The sequence below is a fragment of the Opisthocomus hoazin genome, chromosome 18 (assembly GCF_030867145.1).
Source record: "Opisthocomus hoazin isolate bOpiHoa1 chromosome 18, bOpiHoa1.hap1, whole genome shotgun sequence".
Taxonomy (NCBI): Eukaryota; Metazoa; Chordata; class Aves; order Opisthocomiformes; family Opisthocomidae; genus Opisthocomus; species Opisthocomus hoazin.
The window spans coordinates 1,210,104-1,232,285 of NC_134431.1; the positions used below are offsets into that span (position 1 = coordinate 1,210,104).

Here is a 22,182-nt window from a genome sequence, read left to right on the forward strand (position 1 = left end):
ACCACCTCCGACCTTCAGCAGCTGCTGTGCAGTGGGAGAGGGAAGGTGGGGGACCCTAAATGCCCCTCCACAGCGTGCCAGCCCCGCACCGGGCAGGGCGCTGGGTGGGAGGAGGCAGGACCGTTTTCAGAGAGGGTTCTGGAGAGCAGAGAGCTTGGAGGAGGACGGGTGCTCTGTTAGCGAGCAAGGGGAAGGTGATTGCCCTATTTCTCCTGGGAGGCTGGTGGGACGAGCCCATGCATCCACAGCTCCTTCTGCCTCCATGCTGGGAAAAGAGTGGCTTGGGAGAGCCAGGCAGAGCTACTACCCATCCGGGAGCGGCCTCCTCGGCTTTAGCGGCTGTTGAAAAGGGGCTTGAGCCACCAGCCGGTAACCAATTCGCTGGTGCCCTTCCGCCCTCGAAGCCCGGCTGGTCTCTGGGCCACCCCGGCCGTGGGCAGCAAACCCTGCCATTGCTGCCTCTGGGATCTGTCAGCGGGGAAAGGTGCTCTGCAGAGGCAACGGCATTCACAGCCCAAATTAGCCACACTGGGCTCAATCTGAGATTTTTGACAGCGGATGCCAAATTTATTTCCAAACGCACTCTGGAAATGTCACCGTGCTGGTCGGAAGGAATCGGGTACATGCTCCCTTTTAAATAGAACCAAGCATATGGGAGGAGGATGATTAGATTGCTTCCAAGCTGCCAAATTTCTTTACTGCAGCTAAAAATCTTCCCAAAAATGTCCCAGCCCACAGTGTTTCTGAGCACTGAAGTCTGTGCTGAGACTTCTCCATCAACAGTTGTGCTCTAAGCAAGAAAACACATCCCCCCGGTGAGGTCCCAGGTGGTCCCAGCTCTCAAGAAGCAGGGGGGTCTCCTGCCTCCCCTTGCAAGCCAGAGCAATTCCTTTCCTCCTGCGACCTTACCTCGGGGTGGGGACAGGGTTTCCTTCTCCCTTTTACTCTGGCAAGAAGCCATGATCTCAGAGCACCCCCTCTCCGCTCCCGTCTCCAGCTCAGTACCTGCCTGTGCGGGGCAGAGGCTCTGGAGCAGGAACCATCTCCCTGCCAGAGGCTGGCCGGCACCCCCCGCCCGCAGCCAGGCAGACCCCGCTGCACCCTGCCACCACGTCCCCAGCTCCTCTCTTCCCCACTGAGCCAGGAACCCAGCACGCCCCAGCACAGAGGGGTCAGAGCAACCCAGCAGCCATTTGCAAACCAAGAGGCGAGCAGTGAAAGCCCCTTCATCTCCCAGAAGAGAAACCCCCCGGGCTCTCCTGGTACGGCTGGCTTCCTGCCGTGTCCTCGGCAGCCGGGACTCCAGTGCTCCCAGCTGCTGGCAGCGGGGCCATGCTCTGAATCTTCAGGGAGACGGCGCAGCGTGACAGCTGGGGAAGGAGAAGTGGTCCCTCTGCGCCCACTGCCCAGAGGTGGGATTCAGCCCCTGCGCTCAGCCGGGAATCGGGGGATGGAGGCTGGGAGGGAGATGGGGATGTGCTCTGGGGCTCCTCAGGCAGTGCCGCCGAAGCGATGCCTGTCCCACTCCGGAGCCAAGCAGCTCCAGCACCGTCCCTGCAGACTGTGCCCAGGTTCACCCTCAGCCCGGGGGGAAGGAATGCAACCCACCACAGCCCGCTTTTTGCAGGCTGGAGGCAGGGTCAGCAGCACTGTGATATTCCTCGTCACAGCCCCAGGGAAGGGACGACCCTGGGAAAACCCAAACCTTTCCCGCCCCACTGGGAGACTGAGCAGGGCACCAATAGCTGCTCTGTGCCTGGCAGGGGGTTTCCTTCTCTCTGTAGGTAATTGACCTTGACAGGCTGGAGAGGTGGCCTGCGTGAACTGCATGAAGTTCAACAAGGCCAAGTGCAAGGTCCCACATGTGGGTCAGGGCAATCCCAAATACAAGTACAGGCTGGGCAGAGAGGGGGTCGAGAGCAGCCCTGAGGAGAAGGACTTGGGGGTACTGGTGGATGAGAAGCTCAACATGAGCCGGCAATGTGCACTGGCAGCCCAGAAAGCCAACCGTGCCCTGGCCTGCATCAAGAGAAGCGTGGGCAGCGGGTGAGGGAGGGGATTCTGCCCCTTTACTCCGCTCTCGTGAGCCCCCACCTGGAGTCCTGCGTCCAGCGCTGGGGCTCCCAACAGAAGAAGGACATGGATGCGTTGGAGCGGGGCCAGAGGAGGCCACGAAGATGATCCAAGGGCTGGAGCACCTCTCCTATGAGGACAGGCTGAGGGAGTTGGGGCTGTTCAGCCTGGAGAAGAGAAGGCTCCGGGGTGACCTTAGAGCAGCTGCCAGTGCCTGGAGGGGCCTCCAGGAAGGATGGAGAGGGGCTTTTCACAAGGGGGTGTAGTGACAGGACAAGGGGGAATGGCTGTAAACTAAAAGAGGGCAGATTTAGATTAGATATTAGGAAGAAATTCTGCACCATGAGGGTGGTGAAACACTGGAACAGGTTGGATGGAGCTCTGAGCAACCTGGTCTAGTGGAAGGGGTCCCTGCTCATGGCATGGGGGTTGGAACCAGATGATCTTTAAGGTCCCTTCCAACCCAAACCATTCTATGATTCGATGATTCTATGATTCTAATGCTAAATCTTCCCCAGGTTGCAGAGAGCATGGTGGCCTTCCCAGGAGAGGACATGTGGTCAGCACGGGTTTCCAGATCTAGGGATGGTGCCTCCTCCCACCTAGCCTGATTGAATTTCTGCCAGCCCAGTGTGGGGGACAGCCAAGATCAAGCACACACTGTCCCTTCAAAACCAGCCTCCACCAGCCAACCTCATTGTCCCAGCAAGAGAGCAAAGCATGCCCGGACCTGAGGGGACCAGGAGCGGCGTCCTCCCTCCTGGTGTGGGACCGACTTGCGGCACTTCCAGGTCCTCCCTCTGGTGCCCCATTGCCAAAGCATCTGCTCACTTTCTCTGGCAACACACCCTTCACCTGGCTCACAGACGCAAAAGTCTCGCTGTCTCATAGCTGATTCCACCCTGTCCATGCCCAGGACTCCAAGGACAGCACGAAGGGAAGCCAGCAGCCCCGTCCCTGCTCAATGGACTGGGAAAATAAAGCATGGAGGCAGCAAGCCTCATCTTCCCCACGGTCCCTGGGCCGCGCTCACCCTCCGGCGCACGCGGCCTCGGGGGGTCCCAAGCCAGGAGGGTCCCAGAGCCGGGAGCCGACCCGGACCGTGCGGCAAGGGCCGAGGGCGCAGGCGGGAGGACGGTGGAGCCGCAGCAGCGAACGCAGAGCGGCACAGCTGCTCCCAGCTCTGCTCTCAGCCCACACGCTGCTGAGTGGCGGGTGGGAGGTTTTTCTCTGCATTGCAAATCCCTTCTTATTCGAGTGCTGCAGTGCTGCTTCGAAGGAAAACAACCGCTCTGGAGAGAGAGCAAAGGGGTCCAGAACAGCACCGGCACCTTCTCGTGCCCAAGGCAGGCCCTTGAACCAGCCCCGGGAGAGCCTGGCTTTGTAGATAAAGCTGAAGCTTCCCTAGCAGGCAGCCTGGCTGGGAGCAGGACCCATCCATTCCCATTTGCCTCTGCTTGTCTCTGGCACAGATAGCCCCGGCTGAGCTCTCCCTTCAGACCCGGGAAGCGGGAGGAGAGGAGGAGAAGGCAGCGGGAAGAAGGCTTCCAGGTCTGCGGAGGCTGGCTGGCAGCAGAACAAGAGCTATGAGAAACGGTGGGAGCAAAGCGCTCACGGCGTGCGGCTGCAGCCCCTCCACCGCGCGGGCCAGAGCGCTGCCGGGAGGGTGCTGGCCCCACGCAGATGCCCAGGCAATGCCCAGCGGTGTCCCCTCCGCTTTCTGTGCAGCCCCTGTGCCAGACCAGCTGGAGGACCCAGACTGGGAGAAAACTGCACTGGATTTGCTCCCTTTTTGGCACATGGTGCTGGGCAAGCTGCTCGTTTCTGGCCGGTTTGTGGAAGGGGCTGTGCTCTGAGCCCCCAGGAAGGTGGCTGCCCCTTTCCCAGAGGAGTGATTTTATGCTGCAAGCTGTTCAGGTTACTCACGATCCCAACCTATGGATGCATCTCCAACACCCAGCACCCGCTTCGCACACTCATGGCAAGTTCTCTTGCAGACACACAGCACTGCTGGGCTATGAAGATCTGGGAATCCACAGCAAAACAATCCCCATGTTCGCTGCTGCACAAGCTCTTCCCATCACCGAGTTTTTGGGAGCCACCTTACTCAACGCTTGCCACCACTATCCAGGGAGAGAGAGGTTGTTTTTGTGCTCCTTAGCCCAGGTGGTCAGGGACTGATGGAGTGTGGAAGCCCGGGGACAGTGTCCGCAGGGTCCCTTACAGGTGACAAGGCTTTGGGGGGGGTCAGCTCTTGGGTGACGAAGGGGACGGGAGCACTGCAGAGCTGAGATCCAGCGAATGTGCAGGGGAATTGCTACAGAGTGAGCCCACCTGGGCCAGGGAGCCTCTCCCGAGGAAGGCGTGCTGCCTCTAAAAGCCACCACTCTTCCTCCCTCTAGGCCCTTGGAAACTGAGCAAAACGGGGTGGAGCAAGGGAGGTGCTGCTCTCCGGAGGGCTCTCGCTAGGGGACAGAAAATGCCAGCACTCTTGGTCCAGTCTGCTTGTTCTCCTGCTGAGAGCTTAGGAGGAGCAGCAAAGAACAAAACCCCAGAAACAAGGGACGGCGATCCCCGGCAGCACAGATCCGTTGCTGAGGCAGGGACCTGGCGGTGGGCTTCATGCACCAAGGCTTCTGACAAAAAGCACCACGGGGACATGTGGGGTCAGGAGGTGCCAGACCCACCCGCCCTTGACCGAGCTAGCCCTTCAGGTCTGCCTCTGCAGCCCCATCCTCCGCCCCACAGCACCCACCTGTTCACCCCCAAATTTATGCAGCTCAGCTTCTTAGAATGAACCCATCTGTCCACCTGGCCATCTGTCCTTCCATAGCTTCCACTTCTGTCTACACTCAACCCAAACCCATTGGCTGTCTGGATGGCTAGTTATCAAGACAGCTATTAGGATCTCCATTTATTAGCTCCAGTAGGCGTCTGTGCGTTTCTCTGCAGGGAAGAAGGTGTAAGAAGGAAGACTTCTGTGCCTGTCAGAAGATGGATCTGCAGAGGTCTGGGCACTGACACTGGTTTGAAAACACGTGGCCTGGGGCAACAGACGCCAAGCCTTGAAGTCCGTCCTTCGCTTTCATTCAGCAAGCAAGCTTCCAGAAGGAATACAGATTTCTCCACCAGAGACCTTCAGCGTGTGGAAAACAAAACACTCCCACAAGCTCATCACGTACAAATGTGGAAGCTGACTCTGCAAGCAGGCCAGACCTCTTCCCTTTGGAAGAAGGGCTGGAGCCTGCAAGTCAGGCGCTGGGTTTCATGGCTCCATGTTATTCATGTTGTCCTGTGCTAGCAATTTTCCAGGCTGAATATCAGCTCAGAGCAACCCCCCCAGCCAGCCCTCGTCCCTACAGAAAAATCACTGTGCTGGGCTGCGCCAAACACTTTGAGAAAGATGAGTCCTCAGCCACGCTTCGTCACATGTGCTCAGGGAACACGTTCCCCTCTCAGGAGGAAACCTAGAGAGTGTGGGCCAGGTGATGGGCTGAACAGTGTGAATACTCGCCATCCCATCCCCTTACACCGCCTCGCTTCCTGCGCTCAAGGAAGCACGACTTTGCCGGGGAGCAGGCCCCTGCTCCTTCCCAAACAGGCTGGACCCTGACTTTGAACCAAGCCCTGGGTAATCCTGCTCCCACTCCCTGGCTATGCCTGCAGCACATGTCCACAAGCAATGCTGGAGCCTTAGATGAAGCTTCTCTCCAACACACAAAAGAAGGCCATTAGGAGCAAGAAGTCCTCAGCTGCCTCTTCTCAGAGCTCTGCGATCTTTAATCAGTCTCGCTCCTTAGTTTTTGATTTCAGATTCTCTCCTGCCATGCCCAAAGGCTCTGCCGTCCCTCTCCCGCAGGCCAGCAGCTCCCTCCAGTCACACGGGCGAACGCTTGCCGGAGCCCAGCGACCACACCGCTGCTCTCCTGCCTGGCCCAGCCTGGACTCCTGTTCCCCTCCAGACCCAAAGTCAGAGCACGGGGTGGTTCATGGAATTACCCAGCACGGACAGCAACGGTCCCAGAGGCCTCTGTGCACAGGCACAAGACAGCAAAGGGGTGGGGGCTTCGAGACCAAGCCTTCTTTCTCCTGTCAATTAATTAGAATTATTGGTTTCTCACAATCGATACGGAGCTGGATTGCTGCAACACGGCCACGTCTCTGGTGGAAGGGGTTGTTTTGGTTCCAAACTCCCTGGGCAAAAACGCAAATGGAGAATGAGACCAGAGCCCTGATGGGACATACGGCAAGAGACAGGCAGTCACACCTGCATTTTCTGGTACCTTCAGGAAGGGTTATGAAGGCAGAAGTCTTGCCGAGTGATGAGGACCCAAGAGCCCTTTCCGAAGACATGTTTCACTGAACACCCTGTGCAGAAAATGCAAGAAGGTCCCTGCTTAAGACAGCCATGAGCAAAATCCTGTGTCTCGAAGGTGCTGAAGCATCCAGACGCTCTCAGAATGGGTGCCAGGAGGGGTCTGGCCTCCTTGGCACAGAGCGAGCAGATGCAGGGGAGCAGCTCCGGGTCCTGTGCAGTGGCTCCATCTCCATCTGCACAGGGTTGTCCTGCCCAGGATTGCTCACGGCGAGCTTGGCTGGGAGTGGGAACGCACCAGGCCTGGCCATGCGCAAGTGTCCTCCCCACCAAGCGCAAACCCCCGCCAAGGCTGCCAGCCTGGCCTGGCCATGAGGGGCACCTTCATGCTGGGAAGAGGCGCAGGGAGAGGCTGGCCACGTCTCCTACGGGGAAAGGCTGAGGGAGCTGGGCTTGTTTAGCCTGAAGAGGAGAAGGCTGAGAGGCGATCTTGTAAATGCTTATAAATATCTTAAATATCTTAAATATCTTAAATATCTTAAGGTGGGTACCAAGACGATGGGGCCAGACTCTTTCCAGTGGTGCCCAGCGACAGGACAAGGGGCAATGGGCACAAACTGAAGCAGAGGAAGCTCCAGCTGAACCCGAGGAAGAACTTCTTCCCTCTGAGGGTGACGGAGCCCTGGCCCAGGCTGCCCAGGGAGGCTGTGGAGTCTCCTTCTCTGGAGATATTCCAGCCCTGCCTGGACGCGGTGCTGTGCAGCCTGCTCTGGGTGACCCTGCTTGGGCAGGGGTTGGGCTGGGTGATCCACAGAGGTCCCTTCCAGCCATTCGGCGATTCTGGTGCCTAAACCAGCCTGCCCCATGACATGGGAGGCCAGAGGGACCCAAAGGTGGCTTGTACCGATGAAGCACCCTGCATCCCACCACTGACTTCTGCTCCTGAGACGTGTCCTTCACCGTAGGAAGGGCAGCTCCAGCAACAGGGGGATGCCCATTGCTCCTTCCTCCTGACCATCACTGTATCACCATCCTGGATGCCAACCCACTGCCTGGCCACGCTATAAAGGATGCAGGAAGCCAACCCAGCAGTGCAGCTATGCTTTGCCCCAGCCAGGCTGTCCTGAGTTCTGCCACCTGCCTCCTGGGACATCACCTGTTATGTGCCCGCACCCCCACCCGCAGACCAACACACGGTGCAGCCGCAGTATCCCCAAATGCCACTGTGGAGCCCACCACCATGCCAGGGCCGTCGGTATCTTCCAGCCACACAGACAGGGCAGGAGCACGTCCTGCGCACACATCCTTGGCCATGAATCACGGAATCACAGAATCATTATGTTTGGAAAAGACCTCTAAGATCATCAAGTCCAACTGTCAAACCAACACCCCCGTGCCTGCTAATCCATGTCCCCAAGTGCCACATCCACACGGTTTTTGAACCCCTCTAGGGATGGGGACTCCCCCACTGCCCTGGGCAGCCTGGGCCAAGGCCTGACCACTCTTCCAGTAAAGATATTTTTCCTGATATCCAATCTAAACCTCCCCTGACACAACTTGAGGCCATTTCCTCTCGTCCTATCTCGTCCTACCCTCAAGCCTCACAGGAACACGAGCAGAGACATCTCCAGGGCTTTTCTCCTCTCAGATCCAGGTTGGAGAGGAAGAACCAGGCCTGTCTCTGCCCCTGTGGCACAGCTTCCCTGGCGTGCCAGGCAGTGGCTGAGGGTACCAGGCAGTCTGAGACATGGCTTGTCCCTGCCACCCGCTCAGCAGCCCACTGCAGGCAGGACCGTGGTTGCCTGGGCACAGGCGGGTCCAGCTGCATGCCCCCCGTCTCGAGCACTCCTGTCCTGTGCCAGAGCACCTGGCACATGGCTCTTTCCTGCCAGCAGCTCCCACGGCAGCCGTGTGGGAGCTGGGCTTGGCACCGGCACCGCGATTCACCTTCCAGTTTCCAAGGAGCTGCGACATGCCAGCAGACTGCCAGGGAGGACCGTTCTCCCCACCACCGCTCCTCTGCTCAGAAGCTACCGGAGAGGCTGGGAGGCACAAGGGGGAGAGGCTGGGCACACGCATGCTGGAGGAATATGTGGATTTTTTTTTTCCTCCCTCTTTCCTTACAAAATAAAGAAGAGAAAAAAGAAGGAGAAAATAGCAAAATAAAGCAAAACCGACAACTCCAATTTCTATCTTAATGAATAAATGAAACGCATCCCAAGAGGTCATTAAGTGCTTCAAACCAAACATGTGTCACCTACACAGACAAGAAAGAACCCAGAGAGAAATCCAGCAACTGCAATGAAGGGCAGGAGACCGCCGGGTGGGGAAGGCCATCCAGCGAGGGCCCTGCTCCTGCTGCCCAGCGCTCTCGCGGCAGGGCACCGGCGCTGGTGGTCTCACCGTGCCGCGGGGGTTCCGTGGGCGAGGGGCAGTGCCGCCGGCGTGGAGGCCTCCCGACGCCCGGGGGTGTTCCCAGTGGTTTCTCCTCCCACGAAGGTCATCACTGTCCCCCACGCAACCTTTGTGCCCCAAGGGGACTGTGTGACCACTTGCTCTCAGGTCTCCCTTCCCAAACCAGACACCAAGCTTTGTCTCACCCCTCCTCCTGGATGTCGCGTCCAGGAAATACCCAAGTCCGTCTGATTTCCTTCTGGCCCCTTCCCTGCCCTTGGCACTACAGCACGTGGGAGCTGCCTGGAGCATCACCGCGTCGCGTTCATCTCCAGACCACCTGCTCAGGCCGCCTTGGTAGGGTTTGCTGTTTGTGCACGTGCTGTTCAGGGGGAAGGTCGGAGAAGGTCTTTTCTGTGGTACAAAAGGGGATGAGGTTGCGGCTGTGCACGGCCTCAATCCTCAGTCCAACACAGGAGCCATTGCAGGTGCACAACCCACCCTCCACGCAGGTATGCCCAGCTTCCATCCTCACCCCTAGATCCCCCCGAGGCCACTGCACCACTAGCCAGAGCCTTGATGTTAAGGAGAAAACTCCATCTATGCCAGCCTGCAGGAGACCACACGCCTCTTCTTTCTCGATGACTCCAGAAGGCCACAAAGACGCGACTTTATTGGCCCAGAAGGTGGCCAAAACGATCGACCTGGTTAAAAAGCATCCTGGGTTTTCTTGTGACAACAATTCAAAAGAGGCTTCTAGTAGCTGCTGTGCTGAGAAAGCCACATGCTGTGAGGGCCATGAGCTCCCCAGCAGCCTGCGCTCTCTGGAGAAGCCGTTATTTATTAAGTGGCTTCAGGGCCAGGCTGGGCCACCCACCCCAGCGCCTGCACTGTCTCCCACCCCTTGGGGTCTCACAGCTGCTTGCTGTTGACCAAGGCTCCAGGGCTGTGAAGGAAAATCCCCTGACACGCTCTTGATGCTTATTGGATTTTATGACCATCTTCTCCCTTTGGGAGGCCAAATCAAGACCTTTTGAATGTTTGGTTTCGGCTGAGCTGCTGATGGAGCTGGTGTCACATCCTGGGACACGGCAGGAGACCGCTCCTGACGTGGGGAAGGCATGTGATTTATTCCTCTGTAGGTTTGCCCTGCCTATTCACCACCTCTCAAGTGTCTGCTGCTTTCAGAACAAGTCCCTTCCAAATGGAACTTTGCAGCTGCCACAAGACTCATTGAATCCAGAGCCCTGCCCTTGGCACATCTCTCTCCTTGAGGGAGAAATACAGGCTTCCCATGCTCCCGGGAGGGCTGCAGCCCTTCCCTGCAGAAGCCTCCTACTCCAGCTCACCGGAGGGGCTCAAGCGTCCGCATCCCCCTCTTGCCCACCTAGCCCGCAGCCAGTCAGGGACCTTGGGGACCACCGCATCCACAGCTGAGCTCACGGCCACAGGCGAACAGCGGAGAACAGAAGTTACACCAGGGTGAGAGGCAGCCCCACAGATCCCGCTGCACAGGGAGCAGGTGCCTCCTGGGTCTGCCCGCTGCTTGGCTCATGGCTGGCCTGGTCTCCAGGGGCTCTGCCCCGCAGTCACTGCAGGAGCCCGCATGCGCCCTGCATCACAACCATCACCTGGAGCAGACACCATCGCAGGTCTCCCTGCCCCCAGGCACCCGTAAGAGAGCCCTCCAGCCACCCTCTGTCCCAGGACCTCACATCAGCTCACCTGAGCACCCCGGACAGCCTCCCATCTCCCCACCCTGCCAGCGGTACCTCTCCTCCTTTGCTCCCGCTCAGTGTTTGGGCTCTCTTTTCACCTTGCAGGGCAACAGCATCCCCAGAGAGCAGCCCAGAGCCTTCCGACACCCACAGGGTCCTCTCGCCTTCCTCCCCCGGGAAACCCCGCGGAGCAGGACCGCGACCCCGCGGGGTCCCGCCTCAGACCCTGCCCTGCCCGCGGTGCCCGGGGCACTCACAGTCCGGACGCTGCTCTCCGAGGCGACTCTTCTGCCAGGACGCTGCCGTCATTCGTGAGCTGGAGGACGGTGGTGGTCCATGCGCTGGCTGCGGCGTGGGCAGAGCCCGGTGGCAGCTCTGTGACCAGGCTCCTTGGGCTGAGGAAGGCAAAGGCAAGGGTGAGTCTGGTGGGTCCCTTCCCCATCATGGAAGAGTCTTCTCCCGCCTCAGGTCCCTTCAGGCCCACCCAGTGAGGGAGGACAGCAGAGATGCTCCTGCTCCAAAGTACCCAGATCTCAGATGTATCACTGCCTGCAAGGTTCAGAAAACACCCGTACCCAGCATCTCCCGTGGGTGCTCCTCTCCACCAGCCCTCCCCAGCTCTCCATGTTCCCTGAGAACATACTGACCAGGGCTGACCCACAGGGCAGCCATCAGAAGGGACTGGGAGAGCCCTTGCAGTGAGCCAGCCATACAGAGAGGAGTGGTCTCAGCTCCCCATTCCCTCAGTAGAGCAAGAGGCAAAGGCCAAGAAGGAACTTGGCAGGGACGCAAGTCCATCCCTGGCTTCTCCAGCCCTGCTCCAAGCATGGCCATGGACTCATATGAGCTCATCAGGAACAACCAATCCACCATGAATGGGTGGCGGTCACATTGCTGAGGTCAAATCCCCTGAACCCCTGCTGGGGTCCTCTTCAACGGACAGCACCGTTCCCCTGACCCCATGGTCTCTGTGGCTGTCAGAGACCAAAGACTGGGCTCCAGCTTGATGAGGGTGTCCGGGAAGGTCAAAAGGCTCCAGCACGGTGAGCAACTCACCCTTCTCCAAAGCAAACCTTTTGCCTTCTGACTGTTGGTGTGCTTGAGGCATCACACGGCTGCTCTCGGAGGCTCGGAGGAGAAACGGGGTTCAAGCCATGTGCCACCAAGCTAAAGAACAGGGCACCTTCCCGCTACTTTCAGTCAGCCCGGCTCACCGCACCAGTGACACGCACATCTGTCCTCCCCATGCACTTTGAAAAGAGCAGCTTACACTCTGATCGGATTAGGGGAAGAAAACTGAATTGCAATAAATCCAGGGAGGGGACTGACTGCCTGGGCTTTAATCTGAGGGGAGCCTTCAAGATAAGAGCATTAAGAAGTGGGGATAAAGCAGCCCTGGTGCAGGAGCGGTCTGTGCTGGTCCCTAGTCTGGGAAGCAGCGCAGCAGAGCTGGCTGTGGCGTGCCCTGGCACCTGAGAGCAGCTCAGCACATCCTTCAAACACGACCTGTTCTTCCATGCCTGCAGCCCCCTCAGTGCAGCAGATGGGGCAGCTCTCAGAAGGGCAGGGCACCGGACACCGACGATCGCTCCAAAAGCTCGTATGTTGTATCAGGAGCCTCAAATCACAAGTGAGAACAAGGACAACGCAGTTCTCATCAGGAGACCTTAGAGCAGGGCAGGATCTCTCCCCATAGTCCCTCCTTCCAGAAAGGGGACCTGGCACCTCTCAGCTCTGATTGCACTTCAGCTCCAAGCTGACACTGGATTCCCTCTCTGGGAAGTCCTTCTTCTGCCTCCTGAATGTGGGGCCAGAGGCAATGTGCACTCTGCAGAGCTCTGCTCCTCCTTCAGAGGTGTTCACCAAGAGCCATCACCACCTGGGTCATCTCCAACCCCAAATGCCCTGTGGATGGGACAGGAGGTCGAAAGCTGCTGCAGCAAAGCAGATGCAGACTGCTTGCTCTCCAACTTGCTCCTCCAAGAAAGCCAGGCACCTTTTCTTCCTCATATCCCTTCAGAGATTATCCCCATGGCAGCACCACGGAAGAGGGAGGGAATAAGCGTTGACCTTCGTCCTCCAAGGAAGGCTGAGGAGAGCAATCTACTCCCGCCCTGGGTATCATAGAATCATAGGATCATAGATTCATTAAGGTTGGAAAAGGCCTCTAAGATCATCAAGTCCAACCATCAACCCAACACCGCCATACCTGCTAAACCATGTCCCCAAGTGCCATATCTACAAGTTTTTTGAAACCTAAGTCCTCCACTTTACATCTGGAGGACCCATGTATCCGTCGGGCAGAAGCCACCGGGGCCGTGGTCAGTGGCGAGGGCACAGGGTGCTGCCACCCCCCACGCCAGCGCAAGCTGCTTGGCACACGCGGCGGGGACGGACAATGCGGAGGGCAGCTCCTGGCGCGGGTTCTGTGCACTCAGCTGGTGAAGCCCTGGCTGAGGGCACAGCTGCATCGTGCTCCCGAGATGAATGGAGACAGCCCTGCAGCTTGGTGTAAGTAATTGAGGAAAGAACATTTGTAAGGCAGGAGACAGCTGAATTAAAAAGGTGAAGCCCAAGAAGCAAATGAAAAGAGAATCATTGACGATGGATGGGAAAGCAGTACCCGAGTCCAGCGTTTTCCTGGATGTGCTGTTGAACAGCAGCAAGACAAGAAGAGCTGGAATCAAATGATCGACAGAGCTTGGGCAGCCACGGGGGCTTGCAGGATCTATCACAGCTGAAGAGGCACAGTCAGTTGCTGAGCTTTGAGTTTCCTAGTCATGGTGGGAGACCCTGGTGCTGGTCCTACAGCCCATGCCTGCTCTGCCGACCAGCATTAGGACCACTGCCTGCAGATGCTGTGCATGTGGAGGTATGCCCCAGGTGAAGCTCAACACAGTGACCATTACTGCGTGCCCAGCACATCCCCTCCTGTCCATCTCCCACTGCACTTTGTCGTGTCCTGGCCCTATCTCTGCAGAGCAGAAATCCCCAAACATCTGGCACATTCTTCTTGAGATCGCACAGAACACACTATAAAGGTCATCACTGCAGTTTGCTTGGTTAATTGCTGCTGATCAGACAGGTTTCTTGGCAAGGAAGGAAAAAGACATTTGGATAGGAAAAAAAAAAGAGTTCTTAAGACAGAGGAGTCCAAAACTCCTCTCTTTGCACCAGGTGCCAAGCAGACACAGGCCACCCCTGCAAAGACAGGGGCTGTGACCACCAGGCAGACTGGTCGAGAGCCTCAGGCTGAGTCCCATCCATGGTGCAGGGAGAGCGGAGGAGCCAAGGTGAGCCACTGCCCGTTGACGGCTGCGTAGCAGCCCCAGAGGTGGTCAGGCTTGTCAATCACAGAGCAGCTCCCCCTCCCCACCATGGTAAGGACGGATGGGGGAGGTCACAGCCCCCTCACCCCCAACATCCCTTCCCTGAGATTTTGCACATCCTCGCATCACCACTGCAGTTCTTTGACCCCAGGCCCATCAGAAAGCTCAAACTTCTGTACCACCTTCCCCGTCTGGCATCAGGCCGCCTCCACACCACCTCCACACCCTCCCGGCACAGCCCGGGGACCAGTCTCCCCACACTCTGCTTCCTTTTTCTTCAGGATCAAGGCAATCTCCAGCAGGTTTCAGTTCTTGTTGCCTCAGCCCCAAACGCTAACCAGAGCCCTCCTGTCCCAGCTGGCTCCCAAGTCATTCTCTGCCAGCTCTAAAACCCAGCTGGGACTGAGGGAGCAGATATGACTTCTGATCTCATGCAGGTCACCTGCTACAAAACAAAGCACAGGACTTCCTTGCTTGGTTTTCTTTAAAAAACAGTAGAAGATTTCCCAGACTGAGAAGCACAAGCAGAAAGATTCATCCCCAGCCCCAGCGAGCTGAGGACAGCGGCACCAGGCTGGCCAGGGTTGTCCCCACACACTACAGAAAGGGGCTGTATTGCTCCACCACGTTGCGGGTCCTACCACTGCACGACACCAGTGCCTTCCCCAGTAGGTCTGATGAGCACTACATCTGTCTTGCAACTAGGTATCATGAGGCACAGAGGGGTAACGACTTGCCAAAGAGATCACAGGGAGCCAAGAGAAGACCCAGGGATGGAGCCTGTATATCCCAAAGCCCAGACTCTTGGCCTCTTCATCCAGCACGCAAGCAGACAAGGAGCCAGAGCAGCCCCAAGAGCATCCATCTCAGAGGGGTGGGGACCCTGGGTAAGATGGTGCTCGGTCTGTGCAACATCATTCCCCGAAGAAACACTCTGGTTCATCATCAGCACACTCTGGGCAGCAAGATGCACACAACAGAGAACCACCAGGCCATGACCCAGCCATCGAGGAGAGCTGCCGGCATCACTATGGCCAGGATCACTGAAACCATCCACAGAGGACTCAAAATTCATGCTGGAATATCAGCGCCAGAGTCCACTCCCCTAGTGCACAAATACAGCAGGACCCGTGCTCAGGGACACCGATGCTGGGATGTGAGCAACCAGCTCCTTCCCTCCTGATTAGATCTCTCCTTGAGCTCAGCAGGAGATACAACCATTGCCCCCAGTCCCAGCGCAGTGGGAGTCACCCCCGACCAGGGACCCGTTAGACAGCCATTAGAAAACCTGTTAGAACTTTAACTAAGGAGAACGCTCCAGGCACAACCAGCCCTTAACTGGGCTGGGAAGAGCCCTGGGGGTCAGGTGGCTCCAAACCTGAGGGGCAAAATGACTCCGGGCTGGGAGGATCAGACAGCGATGGACGGGAATCCCCCGGCAGAGACAGATCGGAGACGTCTCCGGCAGGAGAAGCATCTCCTCTTCTGCTGGCAAAAACCTTGACTGCAGTCATTCTCTCAGTGCCAGAGGGGATGGACGGGGGTTAGGAAACTTCGGAGGGGGGCTCTCAGTGCCGCCAACCTGGAGGACACGGGCCCCTTTCAGGGAAGGATGAGAGCAGGGCTCAAGGGCAAGGCTGTCCTGAGAAAGGCTTAGGGGGTTTCTCTGCCAGCGCTTGGAGGCCATCAGGTCCCCAGCGCAGAGGCACTGCCGCTCCCTGCGCGGGCCGGGCTGCACTCGGCTGTTAACGAGCTGCAAAGGACAGGGAAGATGAATTTCAGCAGCGCTTGGACTCCAGAGGTACCTCAGCATCACGGCGACGGGAATACCCCGCCAAGCACTCGTCTGGCAGCACAGGTTCATCCACCTCCGTTCCCAGCGCTGCCCTTCGAGGTGAGGAAGAACCGTTTACGGTGCTGAGGTTTACGACGGGCGCACACAGCGAGTCCTCGGCCACAGTGTACGCCAGGGAGAGCGGCTGGAGCCTCGTCCCCCACCCCCGGCTGCCTGGGGGCAGTGGGAGCCGTTCCCGGGCTCAGGGCCAGCAAGGCTCGAGGGAAGCGACGCGGCGGGGCAGCAAAGCGGAGAAACCCCAGACCTGAGCCACAGCCGCACGCGACGCTCGGCCGGGAGCGCTGGGGGAAACGGCCGCACCCTGGCGTGCAGCCCGTTGCCCACGTCCCCTCCCGAGGCCACGGCCTGGGGTGCATCAAGAGGAGTGTGGGCAGCTGGTCGAGGGAGGTTCTCCTTCCCCTCTACACTGCCCTGGTGAGGGCCCCATCTGGAGTCCTGTGTCCAGTTCTGGGCTCCCCAGTTCAAGAAAGATGAGGAGCTACTGGAGAGAGTCCAGCGGAGGGCTACGAGGATGAGGAGGGGACGGGAGCATCTCTCCTACGAGGAGAGGCTGAGGGAGCTGGGCTTGTTCAGCCTGGAGAAGAGAAGGCTGAGAGGGGACCTTAGAAATGCCTCTAAATATCTGCAGGGTGGGGGTCAGGAGGACGGGGCCAGACTCTTTCCAGTGGTGCCCAGCGACAGGACAGGGGGCAGCGGGCACAAACTGAAGCAGAGGAAGCTCCAGCTGAACACGAGGAAGAACTTCTTCCCTCTGAGGGTGACGGAGCCCTGGCCCAGGCTGCCCAGGGAGGATGTGGAGTCTCCTTCTCTGGAGATATTCCAGCCCCGCCTGGCCGCGGTGCTGTGCAGCCTGCTCTGGGTGACCCTGCTTGGGCCGGGGGTTGGGCTGGGTGACCCATAGAGGTCCCTGCCAGCCCCTGCCATGCTGGGATTCTGTGATCCCCACCACACCGTGCCATGGGACAGGACCACCGCACGCCGCAGCGTGGGGAAGCTGTGTCCGAGGGCTGCGGGCAAGCAGCTGCCGCGAGCGCTTGCTGTGGGGCTTGCCAGGCTGTTCCCTCCATCTGCTGAACCCAGCACGTTTATTTTTGTGTTTCCCGGTTTGATCAGATCGACTCTTCCACTTTAATCTAATGAGCGCGCTGAGCTGAAACAAACACAATCTGTCCGCGGAGGGCCGGGGAAGGATGGCTGGGGGCACTGCAGAGGCACCATGGGGAGCCTGCAGCACCCCGAGGCGGAACCAAGGCAGTTCTGGTAGCTGGCACGGCCCGAGCTCCCACCCCTCGCCCCACACGTGCCTGCAGAAGTCTCCCCACCGCTCCAGGAGCTGAAGACCTGAGCGTGGAGAGGGACCTCTGGAGAGAAGAGCATCCTCCTCAGGACGTGGAGCCATGTGGGCATGGCTCTGCTGTTTCCTTCCTCTCCTTGCGTGTTTCCCGTGCCGCTTGACCATCTTTCCAGCCAATTACCCCGTGGTGCTGTGGGCGCAAGCCATGTGGCAGCCAGCATCTGCGCTGGCTCCCAGAAATGACCTTGGCGGCTCAGAGGACAGCGGGAGCCTTTTTGCCTTCCAGGCTTCCCCCGAGGCAGACAAGAAACCTTCAGCGGGAGGGACAGCTTGCACACCCAGCCCCTGCGGTCTGCTGCTGCCCGGCCGTGGGCTCGTCCGCACCAGCACCAAATCCCCGCAGAAACCCCCCAGCAGGATTTACCGCCAGTCTCCAGCTTGGAACTTTTTCTGTGCCCCGTTTTTCCCACCCGGCTCCACTGCGGTAGAGCCCTGAGATGGGTCTGTTTGCTTTCCCACGGCGCGTGCGCCACGGAGAGGGGCACTCGGCCGCGCTGCTTCGGCGTGAGGAGCTTCGGGAGAGAGCAAGGGCAGATGCGGGGTGCTTGGGGAAGCGATCTGGCCGGGCATCGCTGCCGCCGTCCCCCTGTGCGTCCTCCCTGGTGCCAGCAGGCAGATGGAGCAGAAAGGAGGTGGCTCGGCAGAAGACGCTGTCTGCAGCAGGGCTGACAGCCCTCGGGAGCACCCGACCCTGCACCGACGGAAAGCCTGGGAGCCCCGCGGCCGGGAGACCGCTCGGGGCGGAAGGCGAGCTGGCATCTGGTGAACTGCGGGGCTGCGTGGGCAGCAGCTGGGAGGCTGGAGGCAGGCAGGGTGCCCCCGGCAGCGGCTCAGCTGGCTTGGCTGGGCTGCCCAGCCAGCCCCGGCGACGACAACCGCACGTCCCCGCGGTGCCTGTGACGGGCGGCTGAGCCCTGTCGTTAAGCAGTGAGACGGTGGCACTGGCATCCCCACCCCGAGGACCTTGGCACCCACCCAGCCGGGGTGAGGCGGCTCTGTTGGCTTAACCTTCAGCCTGGCTGCGGGAAAGCTTTGCGTGTGGATAGGTTTCCTTTAGTCTCCTCCCCAGACAAAATCCCCCAGCTCCCGCCAGCTATCACGTTCGCAGAGTCTTCTTCCTTAAAATAATCACTAAGTCCACGCCGCGAGAGGCTCGCTCTTGCCCTGATTTAATAAGAGGGAAGATGAAAAGACCAGGAGCAGATTTGCTTTTGCAGCGCCTCTCTGTCACTGCCAGTTCTGTGCTCTCCGTCCTTATTTCTCATTCTCCTTTCCAGGAGCTGTCTGTCACCCGTTGATAATAACCTCTTCCCTCCCAAAAGCAGCCGGTGTCCTTTCCTGCCTGCACAGCCAGCGAAGCGTCACACTTTCCCTTTGATGCCAAGATAACGTATAGATGTAACACCGTGTGTATGTGCGACAAATGCAAACAGCCAGCTCTCTGCCCCAGATCTGGTCATTTAGGGAGAAACAGGAAAAGCTAGGGAAAAAAAAAATCTTAAAATCAATTCTTCAATCCACTTCTTTCTCCTGTAAATGTATGTTTGTTCTTTTCCCAGTGCAAAGGTTTGGGGTGATCTCCCTGTCCGTGACAGAAAGTTCCATCTGAACCCGAGGAAGAACTTCTTCCCTCTGAGGGTGACGGAGCCCTGGCCCAGGCTGCCCAGGGAGGCTGTGGAGTCTCCTTCTCTGGAGATATTCCAGCCCCGCCTGGCCGCGGTGCTGTGCAGCCTGCTCTGGGTGACCCTGCTTCTGCAGGAGGGTTGGACTGGATGACCCACAGTGGGCCCTTCCAACCCCTACTATTCTGTGATTCTGTGATTCTGTGACGCACCCAGAGCTGCCTTGGGACAGCCTGCCCACCCTGGGGACCCGGGACCCCCGGCTGCCCAGGGCCAGGGCTGAGCGGGGGACGTACAGGGCCCTGCGGATACTCAGGACCCCGCACGTCCCCCATCCTGCTGAGCACCGGGGCCAAGCCTGGCAGGGTCTGTGCCCGGAGGAGACACCGCCCTGCAGCCCGGCGAGCCTACGGGGCAGCTGCGGACCGCTCCGTCACAGCAAGACGGGCAGCTCAGACCCCACGGTTTTGCCAGAAGCCGTTCGGAAGAGGGACTGGCAGGAACGCCTCACCCGCCCGCAGTGCAGGTGCCAGGGCTGCCCCCGAGCTCGGCTCCCCGGGCACCCTGTGTCCACGTCGGGCTGAGCCTGCTCTGCTGCTCAGGACCCTGCTCCAGGCTTACCGCGCCCTGTGAAGCCCCCGCAAACCTCCCACCGCTCCCTCTTCACAGTCCCTCTGACTGAGGACGGGTTTCTCTGCTCCTCATGGACCAGCACATGGTTAGGACAGAGGTTGAGCCCCTTCCCTGCACTGCAAGCGTGGGAGGCATCACCCTCTCCAGCTCCCTCTGCCTCGGGTAGCCCGGGGTCTGGCCCCTGGCCCCAGCCTCCAGGAATCCTCCCCAGCCTCAGAGACCAAGCCCTGACCCCTCCAGTCCTAGCACAGCCCTCGGCTGGGCTCAGGGCGTAGTTTGGGACCAGCACAGGCAGGAACCATCCCAGGAGGCAGTTCGGATGCAGCCAGCACCCAAACAAGGTGAATGGGCACAAGAAAGTCTGTTCTCCGACTCAGGGGTCTTTCCTTGGCGCTGGGTCTCAGTGCCAGCAGGGACACATCTCATTCCAGACGAGGCATGGTCTGAACGCGGCAGGCTGAACAGAGCCGCGCGGGTGGCCTGCGGGGTGGCTCTGGATCCAGGCAGGTCTGGATCCAGATCAAATCCAGATCAGATCCAGGCAGATCCAGAGCCGCTCCAGGAGGATGGGGCCAAACTCTTTCCAGTGGTGCCCAGCGACAGGACAAGGGGCAACGGGCACAAACTGAGGCAGAGGAAGCTCCAGCTGAACCCGAGGAAGAACTTCTTCCCTCTGAGGGTGACGGAGCCCTGGCCCAGGCTGCCCAGGGAGGCTGTGGAGTCTCCTTCTCTGGAGATATTCAAGACCCACCTGGACATGGTGCTGTGCAGCCTGCTCTGGGTGACCCTGCTTGGGCAGGGGGTTGGACTGGGTGACCCACAGAGGTCCCTGCCAACCCCTGCCATTCTGTGATTCTGTGACACGTGGAGGGTTGGCTCCTGGCTTGCCTAAAGCAGCCAGCGAGCGCCTGGGGCCACCCAAGGCTCCCTGGCGAGCGAGCGTGACAAGCGTGGCAGGTTGGAAGGTGATGACAGGCTTCTGGAGATACCTGCAAAGCGGCTGCGTGATTCACCGCCCGGGTGGCACAGCGCAGCAGGCTGGGCCGAGAGCTGCGGGGAGCTCACCCACAGCAAAAGGGTCGGGGCTCACCCGATGGGCTTCTGCTCCACAGACCCCGGCCGTGGCCAGGCTGGGACATCCCGCAGCCAGCACGCACCCAACGGCGTGTTTCACGTGGGGCACGGCCAGGGCAGGGAGCGTGGGCACACTGGTGGGACATGCTCTCTCCCAGGCAGCCAGAGCCTGTCCCTCTGCGGATCCAGGGTCTGATGGTGTACGAAGGTCCTACACTGCGTGGTGGCCCTGTTCCTGTGCTTTGCTCCTTGCAACCCACTCATAACCAGGCCTGGCTTGAAGCTTGTCTTCCAGGAACCTGTTGTTCACCCCCAAAATGGCATCTCCCCTGCAGACTGGTAACTTTATGTAGGACCAGGGACCACAGTAAGCGCAGCTCCCAAGCCCCCCCAGCTCCAGCCACAGTGCCCCTTCCACCCACCGACACCTCCTCCTGCCCCTCGGGAGCTGGGTGCCTCTCTGCACCCTCTCCGTGGACGTGTGGGCAGCTGCCTCGGGGTGCAGCTGCGTGGGGGTTTGCAAGGACAAGCGCCGAAAACGGAGCGTGTGGCTTCTGCAGCCTCTCCATCGGCGGCTCTCCAGCCTTCCTGTGAAACCACTTGCTTTCTCCGCTTGCCCCTGGCTCTGACGTAGACCCTCAGCATCAGGGGAGCCCTGGGGAGCTGCCACTGGGGTAAGCCGGTGCCGTCCTCGTCCGTGCTGCTCCCCTGCCCTCTCTGAATGCCCCAGACCACTCTCCCCTGGGAATCTGGGAGAAAGGTTGAGTTTATCCAAGCCAGAATCGCTCGGAGCCCTGGAACTCTGCTCAGTCATTAACTGGTGAGTAAAGCGCGCTCCGTGAGTCACCGACGCTATTATAAACGCTTTCTGCCACAGACTGTCGAAAAGCAGTAGGAAAGCGTGTTCCTTGAAGTCACTGGTTGTAGCTGTTTCCTTCCGTCAGGACCTCTGCTCTGCGACCCAGGGTGGCTCCGTCCCCCCGGCCTGTCCCCCCACACCTGCCCCCCCACGGCTGTGCCCCCCGGGGCCGGGCTCTTCGTGCCCGAGGTGACAGCAGGAGCCGTGTCTGCACCGCTCCCATGACCCTTCCCGTGCTTGGCGGCTGCACCTCGTATTAAGCCATTTGTAAAGGTTAATGCATGCAGGACAGATATGCTTTTCCCAGACTAATTGATGCTAAAGACACCATCAGCAAGGAGTTCCTCGGTGTCACCCGTAACGTGGTGAGGCTGCATGACCCTCTCCCAGCACGCTGCTCCTCCTTGGTCCCCTCAGTTTGCCTAAAGCACCGATCCTGCCTGTCCCCGCTGTTAATAAACGCAGAGCTTCCTACGAGCCTTCATCATCGTCACCCCGCGCCTGCAGCTCTGCCTGCTGCCCTTCTCCTGGCTCAGCCCCACTCCACACCACGCCTGCTCTCCTTTCCAAAAGCCCCGGCGCACGCAGGGAAGCTGCTGTGACCCCCCTGCGAGCTTCCACCCCCGTTCCCACCCTCTGCCTCGCTCCCTAGAGCACGGCTTGGGCTGTCTGAAGGCCACACGGAGATGCTGGCACTTGGGATAGGATGTGGCCGTCACACCGAACTTCTGCTTCACATGCTGCTCCTGATGGCCACCAGTCCAGCCCATCTCCATGCTGGCTTCCTCTCCTCGCCTATCGAAACTGGGTCCTGCTTGCTCTGCTCACTGCCTTGCCCTCTGTGCACCTCCTGCCCTCGTTCCCTCTTCCTTTGCATCTTGTTTTTCAGCTTGTTGGCTTTTTTCCCCCTTCTGCTCCCGGGTCTCGCTTTACCCTTGGCCTTGAAAATGCAAACG

General features: G+C 59.2%; 1 protein-coding gene across 5 annotated transcripts in view; it reads right to left on the minus strand.

Annotated features, from left to right (window-relative positions):
- Positions 1–22,182, minus strand: part of DLGAP4 (DLG associated protein 4) — a 189,482-nt gene that overhangs the window by 150,361 nt on the left and 16,939 nt on the right. For all 5 annotated transcript variants that reach the window (XM_075438653.1, XM_075438654.1, XM_075438652.1 and 2 more), the window contains exon 2: positions 10,758–10,895. The gene's annotated coding sequence lies outside the window, so the exon portion shown is untranslated. The remainder of the gene's footprint in view (positions 1–10,757; positions 10,896–22,182) is intronic.